The 17,703-nt window shown below is 39.8% G+C and overlaps 3 pseudogenes; all 3 read left to right on the forward strand.

The window, feature by feature from the left end:
• Nucleotides 1-4,992: 4,992 nt before the first annotated feature.
• Nucleotides 4,993-6,775, forward strand: LOC125202336 (UDP-glycosyltransferase 75C1 pseudogene; annotated as a pseudogene).
• A 2,993-nt stretch (nt 6,776-9,768) lies between these two features.
• LOC125209152 (UDP-glycosyltransferase 75C1 pseudogene) lies at nt 9,769-11,505 on the forward strand (annotated as a pseudogene).
• A 4,414-nt stretch (nt 11,506-15,919) lies between these two features.
• Nucleotides 15,920-17,630, forward strand: LOC125218710 (UDP-glycosyltransferase 75C1 pseudogene; annotated as a pseudogene).
• Nucleotides 17,631-17,703: the final 73 nt, after the last annotated feature.

Raw genomic sequence — 17,703 nt, forward strand, 5'->3', positions numbered from 1 at the left:
TATGAATGTTGAAGATTTGAAAATTTGAATGTTGAAGATTTGAAGATTTGAAGATATGAATATTGAGGATTTGAAGATTTGAAGATTTGTATGTTGAAGATTTGAAGATATGAATATTGAAGATTTGAAGATTTGAATGTTGAAGATTAGAAGACTTTGTAGCTAGAATTTTAGAGAGGATTTTAGAAAATGATTTCAAACACAATTTAATGAAAAGACAATTATACCCCCTTGTTGACATAATGTGGTATTTGTTGACATTTTGTTAATCTTGTGGATTAGTGGCCCATATTGCATCTCATTTCTCAATTTAGCTAAATAATCTCAACCTAACAAGACCCTATATATATATATATATATATATATATAGGGATGTACTAATATGCTAACTAATTTTAAAGTGCTAACGTACATCCAACCACGTGCTGCCACGTGGCACGAAAAATGCAATATTGTATATAGAAAAATGCAATATGCATTTGTAAAAGTTATAATTGAATTTCGACAGATTGCATTTTTGTTATATGCAGATTGCATTTTTTGTTGTTGAGTTTTGCATTTTCGATATTGACTGTTTAATTTGCATTTTTTATCTATACGGATTGCATTTATATATGTGAAAATGCAAAACCTAACAATATAAAATGCAATTATGTGAAAATGCAAAACTTAACAATAAAAAATGCAATTTTTCTATAACTAAAATGCAATCTGCGGAAATGCATGAACAACTTCACAAATGTGTATTGCATTTTTATATATACAATATTGCATTTTTCGTGTCACGTGGCAGCACGTGGTTGGATGTACGTTAGCACTCTAATTAAGGATGCGCCCTAGTGCTCCCCTATATATATATATATATATATATATATATATATATATATATATATATATATATATATATATATATATATATCAGCAAAAATAGTAAGAGGTAATTTGGTAATTAAATAATTCACTCAAATTAAACCGTAAGTATCGTCACGTTTATTACCAATCCAAAATTTAGGTACCAAAATTATAATTCACTCATGTTGAAAAACAAGAGTCGAAATCACACTTAGATTACTAAAGTTTGCTCAATAAATAGGTTAGTGGCTCAATAAATGAGTAAATGGGCCTAATAGTTAAATTTGTATTTTTGGCCTAACCACATGTGACCCCAAACTAACACTTCATCTCCTCCATTCTCAGACTACGAGTCTACGAGTCCGAGTCCGCAGATATGAGCATATGCTCGGTGTTCGTTATCTTATTATGCCGACAGTAGGGTAGTCGACCCTTAATTGATATAAATCAATAGGTCATAATATTTTTGATGAAATAGTAGATAATAGTTTCGTAGCTTTTAAATACTCCATTTACTCCAGTTATGATCATTTCCAACTGTAATGCAAAACTTAAAACTTCAATTTTATTAATAACCGTTAGTTATTACTCCCTCCGTCCCAATAAATATGAAACATTTGGTTTCTGGTATATGATTTTATGCAAATGTTGTTTTGTGAGTTAGTGAAGAGAGAGTAAAGTAAGAGAGAGGGAAAAGTAGAGAGAGTGATGTTTCCATTTTAGAAAACGTTTCATTTTTAGTGTGACAACTCAAAAGGAAAACATTGCATTTCTAATGGGACAGAGCGACGGGCGGGCGGACGTCCACCATTGTGGCGTGGGTCGGACGTCACGGTCAGACGTCCGACTTAAAATTTAATTATTTTTTTTATAACTCTATAAATACGGCTTGTTGAACTTCATTTCATTCACACCACTTGTGTTGACAAGTTTCTCTCTCTAATCTACAAGTTTCATTTCTATTATAAATGGAGTACAATAGGAACTCCCCCACCATGAGCAGATCAAACACACCCACGTTTCCCGCCGAAACAGAGGGAAACTTTAATGCGGGGATGAATCCCCAAATGGGGGAGATGAATCCCCAAATGGTAGGGATGGCGGGGATTACTCCCCAAATGTTCTACAATATGTACAATTGGATGAGTCAAATGGGTAGGATGATGCCTGGGGCAGCGGGGATAGGCGGTATGACGCCAAATATGGCGGGGGTGGGTGGGATGATGCCCGGGGCCTCGGGGATGGGGAGTATGACGTCAAATATGGCGGGGATGGGTGGGACGATGCAGCACAGGAGCCCTCGGATACCTACGGAATCTGTCTATCGCCAATATGTAGATTTGTTGTTCGATGATTCCCCTAGTACTGTTCCGGAGACTCAGTACGCCGACATCGAGACTTTCTCTTTTGAGGAGTTGAGGCAGGAGTTGGGGCTATCGCCGATCCGTGAGACTCCCGATGAGGCGGAGCCTGCTGCAAGGGGCAGGGGCAAAGGCAAGGGCAAGGCCAGGGGCGGGGGTAGGGGTAGGGGCAAGGGAAACGGGAAAGCCCCGAGCTCTTCCTCGCTAATGGGGGCAGAGGAGGAGGAGGGTGAGGATGGGCAGGGGAAGAGGTCGATCTGGACCGTGTGGAAAAATGCCGCGCTTGCGAAGTCCTGGGTCGGTGTAGTCGAGGATCCCTATGTCGAGGCGAACCAGTATATTGACCGATTGTGGCATCGCATTAGTGAAGCCTACCTCACACACAAACCGGCTGTGGCGAAGCCTCGCACTCCCGAGCAATGCCGGAAACAGTGGGATCGGTTGAGGCCTAAGCTCAGTCGTTTTGCCGGCCTCTACCAAAACAACCTGCGCATGGCAACCAGCGACATGTCTGAGGAGGATGTGAAGAACCGGGCCTTGTCCCAGTACCCCGACAAAGAATTGAAGTTCAAAGATTTGACCAATGAGAGGCCTTTCTCGTGGTCAGGGGTTCACAAAAGTTTTGTGCGGGTGTCGACTCGGTTTGGAAGCGGACGAAGATCAACTCTTCCGGTGAGTACAACATCAGTGCTAGTTCGCACGAGCTCCCCGAAGCCGAGGAAGTGTCCCCGTTACCACGATCAGACTCTCGCCGTCGTCGCCCGATGGGGCAAAAGGCTGCGCAGCGGATGGCGAGGGGAAGCGGCAGCCGCAGCGGGTCCTTCGAAGTCGAATCGGAGGCCCCTGAAGCCCCAGATGAGAACGACCGTCTCGCTCGCAGCTAACGAAGACCCTGAGTCAGAACATGCATAGGTGGTATAGCACGCACGATCCTGCGTACAAAAGGATGTGCAAGGATGTGATTGACGCATGTCGGCGCGATTTAGGAATGCCACCCATTGATGATTATGGCATCAAGATTGGGGGCGGGGACGTCGGAGGCGGCAGCGGCACGGGCGGCGGGGACGAGGACGAGGACGAGGAGGGGTGAGAGCCGAGGGTTGTATTTCTCGACTTTTTATGATTGTGTAAATTTTAACTTAATTATGTTATTTATAAGTATTATGTAATTTTTTTTAATGAAGTATTCGAATTTTCCCGTATTCGTGTCGAAATTTTAATTCTGTAAATTTTAATTCCGTAAATTGAATAATTGTGAATTTATTAATTTTATTGCGGGAAGTCCTAGTGGAAGTCCTAGTGAAGGGGAAGTCCTAGTGATGTGGCAGTGGGATGGGAAGTCCTACTGATGACGTGATAGGAAGTTTTTGTGGGAAGTCCGCCACCGAAGATGCTCTTAGCTGAGCTCGGAAGCAATGGAATTAGGGTTTGAGAGATAGTAAAAGAGAAGAGAGAGAGAACTGGTTTTGGAGGGAATTAGTGTTGGCTGGTGGCGGAAATTGAGTCTTTGAAGTATTTATCTTCCGTATATACACTTTGTGCTGGACACGAGTTTAATGCACAATTGAAAAAATAAGATATAGAAAGAATAAGTAATTAAAGTATTGTTGGTGGAGAATGAGTCTCACTTTAATAGAGAAATAGTTTTTAAAATTGGAAAGTGCATTTTTTAGTTGAACGGATTAAAAAGGAAATAGTGCATATTCTTGTACGACGGCAAAAATATTTTATTAGTTAATTAATTAATTACAATTATCTTATTTTAAAGAGTATATAATTAAATTTTTATTAGTACAATATGAAAGTCCATGGTCATCTCACTCTTAAGCAGGAGATGAGAATGCAAATTGTGACTGGACACTGCCAAAAAAAAATATTAAATATTAGGAGATGAGTATTAAGTATTTTTTTAATGTATTTAAAAGTATTCATTTATATTTTTAAATATATAATTAAAGCTTTAAATTTTTTTTATTATTAATATTCTAACTAAAATTAGAGAATGCAAATTGAAACATCTTAAAAAAAATAATTTTAAAAAAATTTCTTTTGCATCATCTATAGTTGTTATGTTTTTTAAAATTTTAACGCATTTAATTGTGTCTCGATCATCATATATTTATATAATTAATTTTTTGTATTGAGAGAAGCTGTGACAAAAATGTTTACTGTCATTGTACCCCAATCATTTATCGGTCACTATAATTGTCGATTTCTATACATTCCATAAACGGATCCAGCCCTTATGCAGGTGGGCAAATGCCTCTCCTTGACCTTTGTGTGCCTTTTATAGTATTCATTACAAATTTGTAAATATATGTATTTCCTTATTCTATCTATTATATGTATTGATTTAACTTATACCACTATCACACACTATTATAACTCATTAAACATTATAACTCATTAAACATTAATAATAACATGACAATGTGATACAAACCAACACTAATAATGTGGCAGTATAATACAATCAAATATGCGAACACAACCCAAAAGACTAGCCTGTTAGGAGAGAGAGCTCATTTGGTCTATATACTTCACACCAGTTGTTGTCACAACCAATGCGAAATTGCATCCGTAACACAATATGAATCTCACTATCCACTAACATTATTTTAACTACCAATCTCTTCTTCTATCTTATTTGAGCAATTGTGCTTAATCTTCATTGTAATTTTAAATGCCATATTTTTTAAACGGAAGGAGATATCAAATGTGCCATTCTCAAATACTCCATATATAAATTTACAAATTGCAAGTGGTTCAACCATCAATAAAATTTAAACCCCACAACTTTAATTATAGTCAAACAAGCATGGAAAATTAATCTTTGCTGTCGTCACCGCAAACCTAACACACTCATGAGTCATGCCTCCACAAGTATTCTATATTTATTCACACTCATAAAATTGTTCAAAACCCTCAAATCCCACACTCACTTAGCTCATACAAAATCCTTGTCCACCAATGGAACAGCGCCACGTCCTCCTCGTGATCTTACCGGTGCAAGGCCACATCAACCCCTCCCTTCAGTTAGCAAAGAATCTCATAAAAATGGGCATCCACGTCACCTTCCTCACCTGCATCTCCGCGCGGCGGCGCTTGGCGGATACCAAGGGCCTAACCTTCCTCGCCTTCTCCGACGGATTCGACGACGGTTTCAAGCTCGGCGTCGACGACGCCAACAAATTAAAGGAAACGATGCAAAGCAACGGCTCCACCGCCTTGAGAGGCGCCATCGCCGCCGCAGCGGAGGATGGCCGCCCCGTCACGTGCCTAGTCAACACGCTCCTCCTCCCCTGGGCGACGGAGGTGGCGCGTGAGCTCCACATCCCCAGCGCTCTCCTCTGGGTCCAATCGGCCACCGTCTTGAGCATATACTACCACTATTTCAACGGATTTTCCGACGAAATCAACGAGAAATCGGAAAATCCCGGCTGGAAAATCGAAATCCCGGGAGCTCCGCTGCTCTCGAAAGCCGACATTCCCTCCGGCCTCCTCCCTTCGTCTCCGGAATTGGATAAGTCTACACTTCCGGCGTTTAAGGAGCAGTTCGACTTGCTCGACGCCGAGCCGGGCAAGGCGAAGGTGCTCGTCAACACCTTCGACTCGCTTGAGGCGGAAGCGCTCGGCGCGTTCGATCGTTACGAGCTGATCAGAGTCGGACCGCTGATCCCCTCCGCCTTCATCGGCGGAGAGGATCCGTCTCAGGAAAAGTCGTTCGGTGGCGACCTATACGAGAAATCCGATGGCTGCATCGAGTGGCTAAACTCGAAGCCGCAGTCGTCGGTTGTCTATGTGGCATTCGGGAGCATGTTGAGGCTCCCGAAGCCACAGATGGAGGAGATCGCAGCCGGCCTCCTTCGCTCTGGGAGGCCGTTTTTGTGGGTAACGCGAGGGGCGGAGGAGGAAAAGGAGGAGGAGAAGCTGAGCTGTTTGGAAGATTTGGATAAGATTGGGAAGATGGTGACGTGGTGCTCACAGCTCGAGGTGCTGACGCACCCATCACTGGGATGCTTTGTCACGCACTGTGGGTGGAACTCGACTCTGGAGAGCCTGTCGTGTGGGGTCCCTGTCGTGGCATTCCCTCGTTGGACCGACCAGGGGACGAATGCGATGATGATAGAGGATGTTTGGAGGATTGGAGTTAGAGTTAGAGGTAATGAGGATGGGATTGTGAAGAGTGAGGAGATTTGGAGATGTGTTGAGGAAGTGATGGATGATGGAGTTAAGAGTGTGGAATTCAGAAACAATGCTGGTAAATGGAAGGAATTGGCCAGAGAAGCCGTGGCGGAAAATGGATCTTCCACCATGAATTTGAAGGCGTTTTTGGACCATACATCTTGAAGTTTGTCCTTGTTTGGAAAGGAGGGATGGGAGGCCATTGTTGGACGGGTGAGGTGCCTAAGTTGGGGTCGGTGGGACGCCCGCCTCGTTGCTGTGCGGCTCGCTAGCGTTGTGGGGCCTGCGATGCACCGCAACCCTTTTTTTCTTTTTTTAATTCTGAACTTTAATTTATTCCTCTATATATATACATTCTACACTGATTTTATTCTACATCTCTCAAACTTTGTTTTTTTTGGGTTAAATTTTTTTAATGTTTTCATGTATATGTATTATGTATATAAACTTTTTTCCATATTTTAGAATTATAAGTAGATTTAAACTCTCATTTAATTACTATATGTACAACATTCTAATATTCATATTGATTGGGCATACTACCTCATATTGCCTATCAGTGTATACCATTCGTTGATTATAAAATTTGTTATGTAGATATTGACAAAATAGCATTTGTATAGCTAGATTTATATGCCGCATATTAGCATATATATACACGATGGAAGCTAGATATAGAGAATTAATTTGATGGTATAGTTAAATATCAAGAATAAAGTTTGTTTGTAGATTTGAAATATACTAATAAGGAATTGAGTAAATGTCAATTTTGATCTTTAACATATGGCCGAAATACGAATTTGGTCCAAAACATTCACTTTTTGAAAATCGGGTCTAAAACATTTGAAATCGTTATCGTAGTGGTCCTATACATTTGAAATCGTTGTCAAAGTGGTCATTTTCCGTCAAAAAACTAACGGTCAATGCCTAATTAATGATTTTTTTAACTTAATTAATATACTAATGCATAATTAATTAAACAAAATTAAATATAAAATTAATAAAATGCTAAGAAATTTCAAAATCGACTACTTCTCCCTCTTTTTCCTTCTCTTCCATCTCTCCTCCGTTCTTCCTAAATCGGAATATCTCTCTTCTTCTCTCTGGCGCTCAATGACTTCGCGTCTTTCTCTCTCTTCTCGCTCCTCCACAAATCATCGTCATCATGTTTCTCCGCATTGCTGCTGTCCGAGATCAAAACCGTCGCCGTCCACCATTGCTGCGCCATCAACCCCCATTTCTTTCGGTCCTCCCCATCTCTCTCTCAATTTTCTTTCTCGGCGGTGTGACGTTGTTATCTTTGCCAACGCGGTCGCTATTGCTGGAAGATGGTTTCGCTTCCGTCGCCTCTGCCTGCTCGTTGTCAGTCGAGAGAAAGATGCGATGACGTTGAGTACCAGAGAGAAGAAAAGAGATTCCGATTTAGGAAGAACGAAAAAGATATTAAATGTTTAGGACCACTTCGATAACGATTTCAAATGTTTTGGACTTGATTTTCGAAAAGTGAATTTTTGGACCAAATTTGTATTCTGGCTATATGTTTACAACCAATTTTGACCTTTACTCTAAGGAGTTTTATATGCTGCATATTAAGCATAGCTTTGTGTTAAAATTACAACACCTCTTAAAGTGACATTGTGACACCACATATCCAACAATATTATAAACGCTATACAAAAATCTATAGATTGCTGTATAGCGCGTTGGATATTGCTGACCGAGAAAAAATTGTTGTATACAGTGTTGTATATTGTTGGCCGAGATTTTTACACTTCAAGCATTTTTTTTTATTGCTACATGAGCTTATTATTCGTCCATGTGTACAAATGATTGACTAGGAATAGTGGTATGATGTTATTTTAAGAAGTGTTGTTATTTTAACGCAACTCTATTAGCATATATATGTAGATAAACTCGTAAACTAGATTTTATATTGATAGTATTGATTGTGAGCGATGGTCCATGTAAGCAACGCTTTTTCTTTATAACCTAGAATCTTTGCTCTCTCATTCTCTGTGTTCGTTGATTACATAAGCATCCCCATAAGCCAGAATATTTATTTCGTTTATCGTGCTTCGATTGCTTCCGCTACCAATAGGAAGGCTCAATTTCATGGGGAGTCAGGGAGATAAACCTTAACGGTGGCTGCAGTCTACCTTGATAACAAAGTGGCTCTAGAAATCGATGGGCCAGCTCATTTATAAAGGAATATTGGTATTTGATTGTGTTTGTGATTGTGATTATGTTAATTGGTGATGTTTGCTTGGGAAAGACGATTAGTAAAAGAAAATGAAAAATGGAAAGGAAAAAAATAAAATGAAGAAAAATTGTTGGTCACCATCAGCGTCTCATAAGTGACACTTTAGCGTAGCAAATCCCATACATATATGTCATATATCAGCAATCTAGTAAGGGGTAATTTGGTAAGTAAATAACTCACTCATATTAAACCTTAAGTATCACGTTTAAAACCAATCCAAAATTTAGGTACCAAAATTATAATTCACTCGTATTAAAAAACAAGAGTTGAGAGACATAATTATCACATTTAGGGGGTGTTCGGTTTGCAAGATTGTATCTGAGATTAAATTTTAATCATGAGATAATTAGTTATACATCATCCATCATCCCCTATAACTAAAATAATCTCACAATTCAATCCTATATTGTATATTGATATTATTTTATCTTGAAAATCGAACCCTACCTTAGATTACTAAGGTTTGCTCAATGAATAGGTTAGTGGCTCAATAAATGAGTAAATGGGCCTAATAGTTGAATTTGTATTTTTGGCCTAACCACATATGACCCCAAACTAACACTTCATTTATTTCATTGGATTCCTATTCAACTCAGACTACGAATATGCAAATATGAGCATATGCTCGGTCTTCTTATCTTATTATGCTCTCTAGGGTTGCAGTGGAGCTGCGGTGAAGCTCGAATTTGGCAGAATGAATGGATCGGCGGTAGGGTCAGTCGACCCTTAATTGATAGTATATCAATAGGTCATAATATTTTTTTATGAAATAGTAATAGATAACTCCATTCACTTCAGTGAAGATCATTTCCAGTAGTACGCAAAACTTAAAACTTCAATTTTATTAATAACCGTTAGTTATTAATTAATGGGCTGATCTATATTAGTTAAATTAATATTATGCCCCAATACTACACGTTTTTTAAATAACAATCTAAATATTGGTTAGTTATGTCTTCAATATTGATTAGTTATGACTATTAGTAATATTGTAGTAAAATCAATATTTAATGTGATATTTACGTTAAAATGAATTTGAATTTAGTGTAATAATAATTAAGAATGTTTTAAGATAACATATTTTTCTTTTTTTATTTGTTCCAAATAAAATAAAACATTTTATTCGATTTTAATAAATCACTTTTTCTTTCATTTGACTGGGCCGCAAGCCGTAGCACAGTTAATTTGAAAGGATTAAAATTACCCTAATGGAGCCTAATATAGTACTGCATCTATGACAATATTTATACTCGCTCAAAACACAGAAATCAAGCACTCATTTTAGCACATACAAAATCCTTCTCAACCAATGGAACAGCGCCACGTCCTCCTCGTGACGTTACCGGCGCAAGGCCACGTCAACCCCTCCCTCCAGTTGGCAAAGAAGCTCATAAAAATGGGCATCCACGTCACCTTCGCCACCTGCATCTCCGCGCGGCGGCGCTTGGCGGATACCAAGGGCCTAACCTTCCTCGCCTTCTCCGACGGATTCGACGACGGTTTCAAGCTCGGCGACGACGCCAACAAATTCAACGAAACGATGCGAAGCAACGGCTCCACCGCCTTGACAGGCGCCATCGCCGCCGCAGCGGAGGAGGGCCGCCCCGTCACGTGCCTAGTCACCACGCTCCTCCTCCACTGGGCGACGGAGGTGGCGCGGGAGCTCCACATCCCCAGGGCTCTCCTCTGGGTCCAACCGGCCACCGTCTTGTGCATATACTACCACTATTTCAACGGATTTTCTGACGAAATCAACGAGAAATCGGAAAATCCCGGGAGCTCCGCCGCTCTCCAAAGCCGACATTCCCTCCGTCCTCCTCCCTTCGTCTCCGGAATTGGATAAGATTCCGCTTCCGGCGTTTAAGGAGCAGTTCGACTTGCTCGACGCCGAGCTGGGCAAGGCGAAGGTGCTCGTCAACACCTTCGACTCGCTCGAGGCGGAAGCGCTCGGCGTATTCGACCGTTACGAGCTGATCAGAGTCGGACCGCTGATCCCCTCCGCCTTCATTGGCGGAGAGGATCCGTCGTTCGGTGGCGACCTATACGAGAAATCCGACAACTGCATCGAGTGGCTAAACTCGAAGGCGCAGTCATCGGTTGTCTATGTGGCATTCGGGAGCCTGCTGAGGCTCCCGAAGCCACATATGGAGGAGATCGCGGCCGGCCTCCTTCGCTCTGGGAGGCCGTTTTTGTGGGTAATGCGTGGTGAGGAGGAGGAGAAGGAGGAGGAGAAGTTGAGTTGCTTGGAAGATTTGGATAAGATTGGGAAAATCGTGACGTGGTGCTCCCAGCTTGAGGTGCTGACGCACCCATCACTGGGATGCTTTGTCACGCACTGCTGATGGAACTCGACTCTGGAGAGCCTGTGGTGTGGGGTCCCAGTCGTGGCGTTCCCTCGTTGGACCGACCAGGGGACGAATGCGAAGATGATAGAGGATGTTTGGAGGATTGGAGTTAGAGTTAGAGGTAATGAGGATGGGATTGTGAAGAGTGAGGAGATTTGGAGATGTGTTGAGGAAGTGATGGATGATGGAGTTAAGAGTGTGGAATTCAGAAACAATGCTGGTAAATGGAAGGAATTGGCCAGAGAAGCCGTGGCGGAAAATGGATCTTCCACCATGAATTTGAAGGCGTTTTTGGACCATACATCTTGAAGTTTGTCCTTGTTTGGAAAGGAGGGATGGGAGGCCATTGTTGGACGGGTGAGGTGCCTAAGTTGGGGTCGGTGGGACGCCCGCCTCGTTGCTGTGCGGCTCGCTAGCGTTGTGGGGCCTGCGATGCACCGCAACCCATTTTTTTTTTTAATTCTGAACTTTAATTTATTCCTCTATATATATACATTCTACACTGATTTTATTCTACATATCTCAAACTTTGTTTTTTTGGGTTTTAAATTTTTTAAAATGTTTTCATGTATATGTATTACACTCCCTCCGTCCCAAGGAAGATGACCCCTTCTTGGGACGGCACAGGATTTTATGCATGTTAATTTTAAAGTGTTTACAAAGGGAGAGAGAAAGTTGTTGGGTGTTTAAAAGTAGGAGAGATGAATAAAGTAAGAGAGGTAAAAAGTTTTTGATGTTTAAAAGTAGGAGAGATGCAAAAAAGTAAGTGAGAGAAAAAGTTATTGGGTGTTTAAAAGTAGGAGAGATGAATAAAGTAAGAGAGGGAAATGATTATTGAGTATTTTAAATATTTCCTAAATAAGAAAGGGGTCATCTTGGCTGGGACGGACGAAAAAGAAAAGTGGGTCATCTTCGGTGGGACGGAGAGAGTATATAAACTTTTTTCCATATTTTAGAATTATAAGTAGATTTAAACTCTCATTTATTAATTAAAATGTACAACAATATTCTAATTGTCATATTGATTGGGCATACAACCTCATATTGCCGATCAGTATATACCATTAGTCGATTATAAAATTTATTATGTAGATATTGAAAAAATAGCATTTGTATAGCTAGATTTATATGCTGCATATTAGCATATGTATATACACCGTGGAAGCTAGATATAGAGAATGAATTTGATGGTATAGTTAAATATCAAGAATAAAGTTTGTTTGTAGATTTAAACAATGGAAACTATGGAGTAGTGCTGACCGTGAGCGATGGTCCACGTAAGCAACGCTTTTTCTTTGTTTTGTTTTGTTTTTTTTTTTTCCGTTCATCCCCATGTTTTATAATCTAGAATCTCTTCTCTCTCATTCTTTGCGTTCGTTGTTTACATATAAGCCAGAACATTTATTTGGTTTATCTTGCTTCGATTGCTTCCGCTACCGATTGGGAGGCTCAATTTCATGGGGAGATAAACCTTAACGGTGGATGCAGTCTACCTTGATAAGAAAGTGGCTCTAGAAATCGATGGGTCAGCTCATTTATAAAGGAATACTTGATGGGGTTTGGTGCCCCTTGAACAGCGAAAGACTAGTACAAAACAAAAAAATCAGATAAGAATCTATTTGACCGATTATGCGATTAATTAATTCACATGTTAAACTGATAATTGCATGCTAAAACGCAAATAATTCATGCTCATAGAAAGTAAATCCTAAACATGAATACTACGATTTAGAGTTACCGATTTGATTCTCCAAAGAATCGTCGATTGCTCGGCGCCTTCTCCACGTGAAAATATTCAATACTAGACCACGGATCTTCTGACTGGTTCCCGAACTGTATTCCGATATCAGAGTGGACTGATCTTATCAAAATACTAGGACTCGAATAAAGAAGACAGAACTTTTTCACGAAGGAGAGCTGAAAATCTCACGGAAGAGAAAATCAAGAAAAAATCGTCTCCTACTAAAGAGAAGAGAGAGATGCTATTTTTCAATCTTGGAAAAGTGATTTTTGTCTTATTTATTCTCCTATTTATATTAAGTTCATATTGGGCCCAGTCAGAGATCTATGAAAGGTTTTGGATATGGGCTCCTTTAATTAACTTTTTACTAATTAAATTGAACCCACAATTTAATATAAGCTTATATTGGAATATTACGAGCAGCCACTACAGAAGTAATATTACACTCCCCATCCAAATCTGAAATTACAAGTAATCCGGATTTCCGTTATTTATATTATTTATTTCCCGCGCTTAAGATATAAATGTCCATTAATTAATTAATGTTTGCTATGGACTTAATTAATTAACATCTTATTAATTCCAAAAGTGGACTTCGCAAGAAACACTTATTTATTATTCATAGAGTAATAAAACTCCAACTGGCCAGTTTCCCGAATAATAAAACCTTGTTCGAACTCCTCTTGAGGACATTATCAAACGAGACTCACCTCGTGCACGATTCAACATAATAGCAATCCTAGCACCGCTAGATATTAATCACCACTACCCAATATATCAGCATTATTGGGTTGCGAAAAACCTGCACCATTTGATAAGTCAAAGTAGTGCATAATCAATACCGTATGCTCAATGCTAACGTATGTAGATTAAGAAATAGTTATTTATCAAGACCTAGTCTTTCAGTAGATAGCATGAAGACACGTCTTGCTGTTAGATCCATTCAGTGCTATACCACACCAACGTCATCTTATTTCAGAAAGGCTTAGAAATAATCGAACTGACATTGCAACCTTTCACGATAGGTAGTCTAAGCCTATCGTCTAGGTTGTGAAATTCTTCTTTTTCTTTTGCAAAGCATTGCATAGAACCAACTGTGTTACCTTAAAGTGGACGACGCCCACAACTAGTCTACTAAGCAAAAGACTTAGATTTTGTTGCTTCTTATACATTTAAATGTTTGTAAAACATCTTATAAATGCACAAGCAAACACAATATAATAATATACTGATTCTATTCGTGCGAAACTGCTCGAATAATACTGAATCGGGTTAAAAGTGGATTATAGAGTTTTACGTATACATGCAAGATTCTATTCGAGCGAAACTTGCTCGAAACATGCTTTTCAGTATACCAAACCTAACAATACTGGTATTTGATTGTGATTGTGATTATGTTAATTGATAATGTCCTGAATTTTGAGAGATATATTTGCTTGGGAAAGACGATTAGTAAAAGAAGATGAAAAATGGAAAGGAAAAAAAAAAATGAAGAAAAATTGTTGCTCACAGTCAGCGTCTCATAAATGACACTTTAGCGTAGCAAATCCCATACATATATATCAGCAAACATAGTAAGGGGTAATTTGGTAAGTAAAGAATTCACTCATATTAAACCTTAAGTGTTACGTCACTTTTAATACCAATCCAAAATTTAGGTACCAAAATTTAATTCACTCATATTAAAAAACTAGAGTCGAGAGACACAATTATCACATCTAGATTACTAAGGTTTGCTCAATAAATAGGTTAGTGGCTCAATAAATGAGTAAATGGGCCAAATAGTTGAATTTGCATTTTGGCCCAACCACATATGACCCTTGATTGATACTCCATCCGTCTCAGATAATTTGTCCCAATTCATTTTTCACACGCGTTTTACAAAAATAATAATAAATAGATAAAGTTGAGAGAAAGTAAAATAAGAAAAACAATAATGTAGATAAGACTATTCTCTACATTATTCTCTCTTTTACTTTACTTTATCTCCATTTTAACTATTTATTATTACTTTTGCAAAATGAGTGTAAAAATGGAACTGAAACAAATTATTTGGGACGGAGGAAGTATGAATCAATGCCTAATAGTTGAATTTGTATTTTGGCCCAACCACATATGACCCTTAATTGATATGAATCAATAGGTTATACTAACTTCGTCCCCCTAAAATTTGTCCCACTTTGACCCGACACGAGTTTTAAGAAATATAATAGAAAGTGAATAGAAAAAGTTAGTAGATTGTTGGTCCTATTTTTATATATTAATTTTATAATAAAATGTGAGTAGGAATGAGTAGTGAAATATGAAGTCCACTATCAAAAATAATAAAAGTAAAATGAGACAAATTTTGGGGGACGGACAAAAATGGTAAAATGAGACAAATTTTGAGGCACAAAGGTAGTAATATTTTTTGATGAAACCGTACTACAAAACTTAAAACTTCCATTATATTAATAACCGTTTAGTTATTAATTAATGGGCTGGTCTATATTAGTTAAATTAATATTATGCCTAATACTACACGTTTTTTAAAATAACAATCCAAATATTGGTTAGTTATGCCTTTAATATTGATTAGTTATGACTATTAGTATTAATATTAATTAATCTTATGCCTAATACTACACATTTTAAAAAAATTTCTAAATCATGCAATGTTTTTATTTATTAATTCTAAATTTCATAATATTTATATTAACTAATAAATCTTAGTATTATAGTATTATTTAGTTAAATTTAAGTTTTTGACAAAGTGTCATGGAGTTAGTGTGTAATTTAGATAAAATATGAGTAGTATGATTAAAAAGTAAATGAGTAGCATATTCTTTTAAATTTGAGTTTAATATAAATGATTGGAGTAAAATCAATATTTAATGTGACATGTACATTAAAATGAATTTGAATTTAGTGTAATACTAGTAATTAGGAATGTCGTTTGTTCCAAGTAAAACAAAACATTTTATTTTCGGTTTTAATAAATCACTTTTTCTTTTCCAATTATAATATTTGACTAGCCCGCAAGCCGTAGCATAGTTAATTTGAAAGGAATAAAATTACCTTAATGGTGGGGTAAACAAGCTAATATAGTGCTTCCTCCGTCCTCGATCAAGAGTCAAACTTTTTCATTTCGGTTCATCCCCAATTAAGCGTCACACTTCATGTTTACCATAAATGGTAAGTAGGTCTCACATTCCACTAACTCACTTCACTCACATTTTATTATAAAACTAATATAAAAAAGTGAGTCTCACATTCCACTAACTTTTTCAACTAAATTTTTTTTACATTTCTTAAAACACGTGCCCCAGTCAAAGTGTGATTCCTAATCAGACACGGAGGGAGTACTGCTGTAGTTGAATTTGTATTTTGGGTGTAGCATCTATAACAATATTTATACTCGCGAAATCAAGCACTCATTTTAGCTCATACAAAATCCTTCTCCACCAATGGCACAGCGCCACGTCCTCATCGTGACGTTTCCGGTGCAAGGCCACGTCAACCCCTCCCTCCAGTTCGCGAAGAAGCTCATAAAAATGGGCATCCACGTCACCTTCCTCACCTGCATCTCCGCGCGGCGGCGAATGGCCGAGACCGCCGCCACCAAGGGCCTAACCTTCCTCACCTTCTCCGACGGATTCGACGACGGTTACAAGGTCGGCGACGACGCCAAGACATTCTTGGACGCGATGCGAAGCCACGGCTCCACCGCCTTGAGAGGCGCCATCGCCGCCGCAGCGGAGGAGGGTCGGCCCGGCACGTCCCTAGTCCACACGCTCCTCCTCCCATGGGCGACGGAGGTGGCGCGTGAGCTCCACATCCCCAGCGCGCTCCTCTGGGTCCAACCGGCCACCGTCTTGTGCATATACTACCACTATTTCAACGGATTTTCCGACGAAATCAACGAGAAATCGGAAAATCCCGGCTGGAAAATCGAAATCCCCGGAGCTCCACCGCTCTCGAAAGCCGACATTCCCTCCGTCCTCCTGCCTTCGTCTTCGGAAGCGGATAAATTTGTGCTTCCGGCGCTTAAGGAGCAGTTCGACTTGTTCGATGCCGAGGCAGGCAAGGCGAAGGTGCTCGTGAACACCTTTGACTCGCTCGAGGCGGAAGCGCTCGGCGCGTTCGACCGCTACGAGCTGATCGGAATCGGACCGCTGATCCCCTCCACCTTCATCGGCGGAGAGGATCCGTCGGGCGGCGACCTATACGAGAAATCCGATGACTGCATCGAGTGGCTAAACTCGAAGCCGCAGTCGTCGGTTGTCTATGTGGCATTCGGGAGCCTGCTGAGGCACCCGAAGCCACAGATGGAGGAGATCGCGGCAGGCCTCCTTCGCTCTGGGAGGCCGTTTTTATGGGTAATGCTAAGCGAGGAGGAGGAGAAGGAGGAGGAGAAGCTGAGCTGCTTAGAAGATTTGGATAAGATTGGGAAAATTGTGACGTGGTGCTCCCAGCTCGAGGTGCTGACGCATCCCTCGCTGGGATGCTTTGTCACGCACTGTGGGTGGAACTCGACTCTGGAGAGCCTGTCGTGTGGTGTCCCTGTCGTGGCGTTTCCCCATTGGACGGATCAAGGGACGAATGCTAAGATGATAGAGGATGTGTGGGGGACTGGGACTAGGGTTAGAAGTAACAAGGATGGGATTGTGGAGAGTGGGGAGATTTGGAGATGTGTTGAGGAAGTGATGGATGGTGGTTTCAAGAGTTTGGAATTTAGACGCAATGCTAGTAAATGGAAGGGATTGGCTAGAGAAGCTGCGGCGGAAAATGGATCTTCCACTACAAATTCGAAGACGTTTTTTAACCATGTATCTTGAAGTCTGTACTTGTCTTTGTGGAATAGAATTTCCTAGCTTTCTTATAATAAATACTCTCTTCTTAGTCCATCATTTGGATTCTTATTTTTGTTCTGCACGAATTTTAATCCATATATATGAAAGTGAGTTTAAAAAAACAGTA

The sequence above is a fragment of the Salvia hispanica genome, chromosome 2 (assembly GCF_029641045.1).
Source record: "Salvia hispanica isolate PSC_SH4W2 chromosome 2, Shi_PSC_v1, whole genome shotgun sequence".
Taxonomy (NCBI): domain Eukaryota; kingdom Viridiplantae; phylum Streptophyta; class Magnoliopsida; order Lamiales; family Lamiaceae; genus Salvia; species Salvia hispanica.